This window comes from Cupressus sempervirens, chromosome 6, assembly GCF_028749045.1.
Source record: "Cupressus sempervirens isolate cs-2001-9-10 chromosome 6, ASM2874904v1, whole genome shotgun sequence".
Lineage (NCBI taxonomy): Eukaryota > Viridiplantae > Streptophyta > Pinopsida > Cupressales > Cupressaceae > Cupressus > Cupressus sempervirens.
Window position 1 is genome coordinate 584,680,484 of NC_143123.1, and position 11,155 is coordinate 584,691,638.

The following is an 11,155-nucleotide window of genomic DNA, read 5'->3' on the forward strand; positions in this document are numbered from 1 at the left end:
ATCAAGTCTTCTAAGTTCTAGATTACCAGCCATTGTGGAAGTTGATGAAGAGGGAAATAAAAAGAGAAATGATAAGGAAGAGAATCAGAAGGTTGATTCATGCAAGGAAGAGGATAAGATGACTATTGGAATAGAGGAGCAGGTAGAAATTCAAATACTGGTTACTTTACCAATCTCTACACCTATTTCTAGTAGCCAAACTCTTCAAAGGTCAAGTTGACAAGAAAGACCATTACAGATAGCAAGGCCAAGTACTAGTACTCCACCAAGTACTGATACTACATCATTTGACGATGTAAGTTTGGATGAGTGATTATTTTGCCACAGTTTAATTTAAACACAATCACAAGTGAAGAAATGAGCATTCTTCAGTGAGCTCTATAGAGAAAGAAAAGGAAAGAAATTTGAGAAGGGAGCACAAAAAAAAATAGACCATTCATGATATTAAAGATATTTTTGTAGATGCATTTGATGTTTCAGATTATTTTGCAAATAAACCTATTATTAACTTGTAAACATATTTAAAAAAATAAAAGATGAAGATATAGAGACTAATGTTAAATTTCTTGAATTGTTTGAGAGAAAATTTCACAATAAAGTTATGGATAAGATATCTAGTGCCATTGCACATAGTCAAGTTGATTTAGCAACTAATGTAGAGGGTGTGAAAATAGTTTTGGGGAACATTTATTCTCTGTACACCAAACTATGTGATGTTGATATCTTTACCCAAGAGACTCAACAGAAAATTGACAAGTTATAGGGAGAGTTGAAATCCACTAGAAATTTATTACAAGTATCCCTTGCAACTAGCCAATTATAGATCCACTCTGATTAGCATACAGTCTATGTTGACCCCACACATGGAAGTCTTACAGAAGGAGAAAGTCCAAGAAGAAGCACTGATTAAGAAAGATTCACCTCTTTCTACTCATGAAGGCTTAATTGATATGGCTTCCAAATTAGAGATACAAATTCAAACACTAGATGCAACAAGATGTTGGAAATATTCAAGACTATGCTAAGTTACTAAGAGGTGAGGGGCAAATCAGTAACTTCTAAAACTTTTACCAATTTCAATTCTTAATCCAATAAACCATTTAGCATTTAATTCATCACTTTTGATCTAATTGCATGCATGAGAAACTAAAAATATAAAAGCATTCACAACACTTAAACATAAAGTTTTGGTGACCCAGAAACCTTCCAAATAGAAAGTAAAACTAGGGTGGGGATAATACCCATAAACTTTAGTACTACAACATAAAGTTGGCCTGTTAAGGCTTACATTGATCACTTCTGATGATCTACCCTGTTAGGAGCAAATATGACTACTAGGTCCACCTTGTGAGAGGACTTACAACATACAATGAAGTATACACTCAATAAAGAGATTTAAAAAAGACTATTAGGTCTACCTTGTTAGAGGATTTTGACTAGTTCACCTATTAAGAAGAAGTAGTAGATCTTTGGTATGCAACTGAGTTTGCTAATATAGATTCCTTGATGTACTGATCACCTTTCTATGATAGATTTGTCACTACTACTCCTTGTACTAATATGACCTTTACAATTATTTATCTATTGGATTCATTTCAAATTCACATTTTTGCACTTGCATTACACATTCATTACATTCCATGCATTGGATATGATACAATACATCACATATATGTACCAATACAATTTAAAAAATTACAAAGTCAGCCATGACACAAGTTAACACAAATATTACAAAGTTGGTGCACATGAAGATACTTGGGTTTTGAAGATTGACTTGGTGAGGTTCTGATACTCGACATCCACTATCACTGCTTGGCATCATCATGCTCTTGGTAGACATAGAAGCTTAGTCCATACTAATCACTTTCAAGTAGTCTTGAACTTGGTCTGCACTGGTGACTCAGTAGATAATGTGTAACTCGATAGACACTGAATTACTTGGTTACCATGGAGTGACTTGGTTAACACTGTCTTCACATCGTGTGTACTGAGAACTCAGTAGACACTGTAATGCTCGGTAACCACTAGCTTTACATCACATAAACTACAAACTCGGTAACCACTGATAAACTTGGTAGATATAGAACTACTCAATTTGAACTGTTGAACTTTACACTAGGTGAATCTACTCAATAACCACTGGAGTTGGTCCAAAGGACTCGATAGCAATTGTAGAAGCTCGATGGCTACTAAATTACATGGAAAACATTGTAAACTATTCAACAAGCTTAGTAGCTATATAAAATCTGAATAAGTGTGTGTCACTAATAACAAACTTGACTGATATGTCAACAATCTCCCCCTTTGGCATTAGTGACAAAAACACTTATTAGCTAAAAATTGAATACCTCGTATTCATCACCATGTGATACTAACTTGGTCTATTTTTGAGATTTTTCAAAATTGATCTTTGTAAGATATATACAGAGTATATCTGCATCATAACATATATCTCCCCCATACTATGTGATCTATTATGTACATGTAACTTTCTCTTATATACATATCTTCTCTTGTAACTCTTTTCTTCTCATATCTTATTTCTCCCTTTAACTTTGCTCTTCTCCCCCTTTTTGACAACAATGCCAAAGATTTATTCTAACATATTTACATGGAGACACCAAAATGAGATAAGAATTCAAAGTGTACCTTGAGGGTAATTGCCAATGTTTTATTGCAATTCTCTTGAAGAACCTTACATGTATGGATGGAAATTTGCACTTCAGCTAACAATTCAATCATGTGGTCAACAATAGAGAAGTTGTTATCATGAATCAGTGTTTTTGAATAAACAATGTGTTTCTACATAGAGTCCATGATTGGAAGGATCATATTTTGTATATCAACTAGTGTGGAATGGTTCCTTGCTTCTTCTGTTAACAATTCTACTTGCATATCTAGCAAAAATTTGATCTTCTTAAAATGTGCAGAGCTTGAACTAGGGTCAAGTTGTAACTACTGAGCACTTGCCTTAAGATTAGTATCAATTTTGGACAATTTGTCCTTAACTTCTTTGGTATACTTAGTGACATCACATAGCTTTGCAAAAAGTGATGACACATTGGAATAAGATGCCTCAAGATTGACCAAAATTGTTGATAATTCAACTTGATAAATAGCAATTTGCTAAGCAATGTGCTCCAACACTTTATTATTGAATTTCTTTTTTGCCTTTTCAACCAACTTCTCTTGTCCTTTGATGTCCTCTTTAATATTTTGGGCTGCTTCACCAAGCTAAAACAAAATAGGTTGAGAAGAATCAACCTCAATTCCAATAGCCTTGGACAAAATATTCTTAGCATCATCTAATATTTTGTATTGTCTGTCTCTTTCCTCTCTCAATCTTTCTTGCTTGGCCTTTTTCTGGAGGAGTTCACCAACTATGTGCATTTTATTTGTAGAAAGATTGTAGAAATCCCATTTAGGAATTTTTGTTTCCTTATCCAAATCGATATCTTCTTTTATCTCTTTTCCTTTCAAAAATTTTGTACTCGGTTGAGCCTTAGGCTCAACTATCCTTGCACTTATTGCTTTAGTGCCCAGAATAGAAACAATAGTAGACATACTCGAGCTTGTAGAGAAAATTGCTATAGTACTGACTGGTGGAATATTTACAGAGATGCTAGAAGAATCCAAAACTGAAGTAGACAAAACTAGAGTGCTTATCATAGATGAGCTCAAAACTAAAGAAGTCAAAATTGGAGAGCAAATGACTAAAGAAATTAACTCAAGAGATGAAGAGGGAGTCTGTAGCTTGGTTGATGAAGTGGAAGTCACTTCTGTCAATGATATGTTGAGCTGTATTGGTGCATTTGAAGTATTTGAAGTAGTCACAACCAAACTTTTTGAAGCTACCTCCATACTTGATGTTGTCAAGGGCTTGCTCATCGAGTGAGGAAGTGAGGCAATGATTGTAGCTACTATCTTTACTGAGTTAGTCTCCTCATCATCTTCCTTATCTTCCTCAGTAGCTTTTGCACCTTGTCCCTCTTCATCTTCCTTTTCTTTAGCTTCTTGCTCCTTATATTCTTCATAATCAATAGTAACATAATGAGTTGATCGTTCATCATCCTCTTCATCCTTACCTTCTTCTTCTTCATCATCCTTTACATCCATTGGGAAATCACTTGGTTTATGTAGCAAATAAATATTCTTCCAAGTGTTAGTGGCATTTCTCACAACATGCTCTATGTCCTTAATCAAAACTAAACATGTATTAAATCTTAGAGTCAATTTTTCTTCATTTTTCTTTAAAGACTCTTTAACCTCAGCATGTGTTATGCTCGACAGTAATTGCCTCAGGGTTTGTGCATATATGTCTTTTATTGTTTGCATTGTAAAATCTCATCTTGGCTTTATTTTTTCTAATAATTCATTAGAGATTTGAAAGGTGATTTGGTCTAGGGAATACTTCCATTTTTTCCATTTTGGTCAGCACCAACTCTTTAACTTGTTTTTGCTCTGCCTCTGTCCTTGTTTCATACTTCAAAGATTTGAAATTTGTTATAGCAACACCTTCTTCCATTTTCTTTAACTTTTCTTCAAAGGTGGGAGGAGGTCTACTGAGTACAATGTCACTTCCTTTCTTCCGAGACATCCTTGTGAAGACTGCAGTGGATGCCCTTGGAGATTTGGTGATGATCACCTTGCCCTTTTTCTTCAAAGGTTCTTCTTCTTTTGTTTCTTCTTCATCCTCTACCTGCTCTTCACCCTCACCTTTTCCCTCTGTTAACATGAGAGGTGCACTAGATTTTAGTTTGGCTATCCTCCTCTTTCCTTTGTTAACCACTTGAGGGAGCTTTATCTCCAGCTCTATTCTTGTCTTTGCCTCTTCATAAGTTCCAAAATAAGGGACCTTGGATCCTATGATGTCCCCAATTTCAGAATGGGTTTTAATAAGAAATAAGGATTAATTACCAATATTAGATTATTAAAATAATATAATTATTATTATCTATTTTAAAATACAAATGTTATTTATAATAAATAAGATAAATTATATATATATATATATATATATATATATATAATGGATATATCTAAAATATGTATAATAATATATCACTATTTAATAAAGTAATCTTATGATATGTTTAATAATGATATAGTTATAATTCATTATAATATAAGATTACATAATATTATTTAAAATATTATAAGTCTTATTTATATTAAAAACAATTTATATAATCTATAGTTAATATAATAATATAATATATAATCATTAAAAAACAATAATATATAATTAATAAAATAATAATTACCTTATAAATAGACACAACTCTATGGATACACTCATATATATATATGATATAAACGCATAAAAAGGATATCAGAGAGAAAGATGGCAAAAGCCACCATAAAAAAGGGTAAATTAAAGAATGGCCAGAAAGGGTCATTATAAATGGTATCAAAGTAGTGATTATGCTAGTCTGTGAGAGATATATTATGCAACTAGACTAATAAAAATGATCTATAAAGAATAAAAGAAATGAAAGTATAGTACAAATCATTTCTCAGATATCACAATTGAAACTCAGTCATTTTAAAAATTTGAACAACCATTGGTACAAGAATCAGTACACACAGCCAAGAAAAAACTCAGTGTTGGCATTGAAATCAAAGGAATCAAATTAAGTGAACATAAGAGTAATTTTTAAACATAAGATAAGGTTTTTCACAGTGCCCGTCAATCAATAGACAATCTTTTAAACATAACATAGAGCTTTTCACTGTCCCAATCAGTAGAAAGATTGAACAATTGCCACGATGGAACTGACTTATATTTCAGAAGAAGAAACTTCTATGTTGGCAGATATTACAAATGAAGATGATCATACTGGAGAATAATGGGCATATATGTTATGCTTGAAGTTATATTCCAATTTTCCCTATTCTGAGTGGGTATTGTGTTATTTTGCTGACAATTATTTCCATACAGTTAAGAATGACTTATATTATTATCATTTATCATCGAATCTGCAAAAATTCGAAGGATTTCAGAGATATATATGATCCACAATAGAGGGGAATCGACACTACAAATGATGATTGCTAATCAAACAAGTTTTAACATCAACCTGACCATTGAAGAAGAAGCTTCGTCACTTCCATAAAATGTTTTTCCTTAGGAGAATGTATGATCGCTAATCTTTCTTTGAGTATTGTACTGGCCGAAATGTTTATGAATCTTTTCTTACTTGCAGTTAAAAGATTAACGAGGCTAGATAGACAATTGCAATGCGGGCTTGCCCTCATATACTCAAAGAATTCATAGCGAGGATTGAGTGTTTTCTCCAAGCTAAAATTCAAGAGCAAAGGATTTGAAGCAGCAATCTCAGGCATCATACCTACAGTGTTTATCAAAAAATCCATGTTTTCCTTTACTTTCTTAGCTAAAAGCAAAAAAATTATAGGATTACTCTGAAGAATTTGATGGATCTCCTCCTCTGCTAGACTAAAGCTCTATGACGGAGGAATACTGGAAGCTGCATTGAAGATATTTGGTGAAGATGCAAAATTTATGTAGTATGTAAAGGTTTGTCCTGTGACGTTGGAGATTATTATGTGGCTTATAAATGGAATTGGAGATGGAAAGGTGATAATTTCAAGAAATTCTCGAGTTTCTTTACTCATGACTTGCTTCCCATCATAGGAATAGTCAATTGGAGTATGTATGATTGTACTTCACACAGTCTTACATATAAGGAGCTTGATGAAGTAGTGGTTAAGGTGATGCAAATCCTCTCTCTAGGGTACAAGTAAAGAATGACATCGACATCACTAAGGCAATTTTCGTGTCAAAATCTTTCTAGCTTAATGATGTTTGATTAAATAGGACAATGAATACAACTCTAAGAAATATAAGATAGATGAGTCATAATGAGATTGGATACCTTTAAAACTTGTAGCGGCATAAAACTTAAAAGGGTGAGACTTCTAATCTTGGGTGTAACCTATTATCATAATGTTTGAGACATTATTTAGTGGGCAATTAAAATTATTTATAAAGATAATTTTGAGTTATCCTAGTATCAATCAAGGAGATACTATTTAAAGTCCATATCGGCTTGGCTCCACCATTATATAATGATTTTGTCACAAGTATGGTGGGACCATCTCTTATCAAGAAAGGGTTAAATAAGGTAAATCTAAAAGAGGTTCATCACGACATATGAAAGGTAAGTCTAAAGGTATGCATATTTTATTTTTGTTTTTATATTTAAAGTCATTGATATTTATTTTTAAGATATGTTTGTGATTTAATGAGGTGAGTGCATTTTTCCTTATACGAGAGGGTACTTGAGAGTGATTTGTTTGAATTAAATATATCAATTTCACTAATTTTGAATTATACTTATATTTTAGAAATGTATGATGATTTATCAATAAAGTTATTAATGACTAGAATATTAAATTTGATATATTGTACAATATGATTATAGATAATTATATATGTGGGCAACAATGTTTTGTATGACATATGTAAACTTTTTTTTTTTTTGCTTAAGTTGAAAAAAAAAACTATAAGCGAAGTTGATAGAAATCCCTCTTGGGTCTTAGAAGGAGACATTATTCAAAATATTTGTGCTCAAAATCATGATGGATAGGGAGTGTGCACAAGGTGAGGAGTAAATTAGTCGCGTTGGGATATAGGAATCCCAATATGGATTTTAAGATCTGAGGGAGCCCCAAGCTAAGCATGTCCAAACTCAGAGCCATAGTAAATCTTCCATTCATCATGGGACCTACTATAAGGGCAACAATTATAAAAATCTACCATTCATGTTAAAATTAAACATGTTCCTACTGGGTAGGGAGGGTGCACAGGGGGGGGAATAAATCAGTTGCATTGGGGAAAAATGAATCCCAATATGGACTAAGTTTGAGGGAGCTCGAAGCTGAGTGTGTTCAAACTCAAAGCCGCAGTAAATCTACCATCCACTATGGAATTATACACCCTATTATACTAGCTATAGAAAATATGCTTCTTCAATCTAACTTCTTATTTCAAGACAGGAGAAAGGAGCACAACATTCACAATCAAAGTGGTAAAACATTTCTTTACCCTTTTTCTTATTTCAATTTGTAAGCTAGATTCTAACATGTATATTATGTGTCTACATCATGTCTTCATGCATCAATGTGTTTGCTTCGTGTCTTCCTCATGTCTTCATGCATTCGTGTCTACCTCATGTTTGCATCGCATCTTCGTGCATTAATGTGTCTATTTTGTGTCTTCATTCATATGTTCTTGTATGTGCTATTATATACTAACGTGTCTACTTTGCAAATGCCTAACACATATCCAGGAAAGAGTATGAATCCAAACTATGAATTAATGAGGAATCAAATCAATTGCTTGAGGAAAAGAAAATTCGAGAAGGAAGGACTATGATGGACCCCTAATTTCAGAATGGATTTTAATAAGAAATAAGGATTAATTACCAATATTAGATTATTAAAATAATATAATTATTATTATCTATTTTAAAATAAAAATATTATTTATAATAAATAAGATAATTATATATATATATATATATATATATATATATTGGATATATCTAAAATATGTATAATAATATATCATTATTTAATATAGTAATCTTATGATATGTTTAATAATGATACAGTTATAATTCATCATAATATAAGATTACATAATATTATTTAAAATATTATAATAGTCTTATTTATATTAAAAACAATTTATATAATCTATAGTTGATATAATAATATAATAAATAATCATTAAAAAAAAAAAAATGTAATTAATAAAATAATAATTACCTTATGAATAGACACAACTCTATGGACACACACACACACACACACACACACACACACACACACACACACACACACACACACACACACACACACACACACATTATATAAATGCATAAAAAGGATATTGGAGAGAAAGATGGCAAAACACACCATAAAAAAGGGTAAATTAAAGAATGACTAGAAAGGGTCATTACAGATCCACAGGTTCATTGACAAGGGCTTCAATTGTATCCTTGGTCTCATCAATGTTTACTTCATAGCCAAGGGGCTTGACCCACACAATTCTAGGCTTGATTGCCTGGATGTATACCTTGTCACAATCAACCATGAAGCACACATCATCCTTGCAGTCCTCAACCAACTTCTTAGGTATCCTGAACCTATTGTTCATTTTGTCTTTAAACACATCAAACTAGTTGTCCATGATGTTGCCATAGTTCTCTCCCATTTTTTGCAATGTATTCATTTATTTGGTACAATATTGGCACATCCTTTCTCCAAACTATTGTGCCTTTGGAAGGGAAAAACTTTTGACCATAAAAGAATAAACATGTTAACAAAGAACTAAATTTGCATGGGTTATTCTTGGAAGTCTTAATACTTTCCATATTCTTATTGAATTACCTTAGTAACAACTTGGTGAGGTCATAAGAAAAGTTATTCTTCACCACTTTGTATGCCAAGTCCATAGCTTCACATGATACACTATTGAGATGACTTGAACTGTATATCTTGTGGGCTATAACATGAATACCAAACTTGAGTTTTGCATCTGTAACACTACTTATTTTCATGCCTCTATCATCCCACTCAACTAGGGCTTTCTTTCCAATTCAGCTCGACCTAGGGTTTTGGTGGTTCTAGCTTTGGCAAGCATGGGAAGGCCAATGATTTGATGAATCATCTTTTTTATTATCAATATTGGTTGCTCCAAACATAGTTGTCCATTGTGCACTCGGCTAAGGATATACCTAATCCATTTTATTTGAAACTCTCAGTGCATATGGGGAATATGAGTTAGTCCTTTTGTTTCCAAACATTGATGCTCGAGTTTCAGGGTTCCATCAACACACAACTAAGCTAGGGCATCATCCATCTAAAGACTACCAATTTCTTGAATTGCACATTTAAAATGAGTTCGAATGTCATTGACAAGTACCTTGGGAGGGATTTTTGATTGAGCTCCACTAGGGTCTAGGGTTTCTGCAACCATGGGCATGAGCTTGAAGTCTAATGCCTTCCACTCAACACCACGAACCAACATATTAGAACATTTCTTTACCTTGTTGTTGCTGCTAGATGCCATTTTACTTGGTAGCTTGAGAGAACTTCAAAAACTTTTCTAGGAAATTCACTCAAGTCACTTGATCGCACAAAAAATAGCTCTTCGCACTAGCTCTCTAAAATTCATGGTGAAAAATGAATTTGCTTCCATGCCTTTTGTCAAAATTTCACCATTAATGCTTGGTACAGAGGTAGATGAGTTACCATTATGCTTTGTAGGCTATCATCCACTACTTTGTATTGATCACTCAATGAAGTCTTTGTGACTTGGTAGCCATAACTTCCTTCGTTACTCCCAACCTTGCTCGGTAGAGTCTATGACTCAACCTTACTCGATAGAGAAGGTAACTCGGTAATGACTGATACAGATCTTGCTTAGTGATCCCTTTGTATCTTGTATATAGATTTGGGTATTTGTCACCTTTCAACTGGAACTAATTCTGATGTCTTCTTTGATAGCCTAGTTCTAATTCTTCCTTATGAACTTAATTGGAAATGGTAGAGTCACTCAATTCTTGAGTGACTTGCCCATCATTACTCAGACCAATATCCTTAGTAGACTTAGGAATCCATTGTTGTCTCATCTGCTTTCAAATGTTATCAGCTTTTGCCTTCTTCTCATCTTCAATGTTACAAGTAATATGGCCAAGTTTTGTACAAATGAAACATCTTATTGTGGTGTCTCTTTTCCTCATATGATTTTTAACACAATTCATACCAATGTCTCTATACACAATAATGACATCTACACCAAGTATTGTAATCCCAACCAAATATTGCTTTCACAATTTTCTCTGCGAGATTCAATGTCTTTATTTTGCATTTGGATGCCTTCAGTCCATGTTTCTTACATTTATGATAGTTTCATTCAAATTTAGGTTTCTCTTTGTATTCATTAGCCTTGTGACCATGCTGATTGCAATTGTAGCATTTTCCATTCAATTTTTCTTTTCCATTATTGCAATATTTGTTAGATGTATGACCTATCTTACCACCGTGATTGCAAGTAGGTCTTTGATTCCTTTGAGCACATTGTTTGGAGGATTCACCTTCTTCTTTGTATCCAATTCCTACT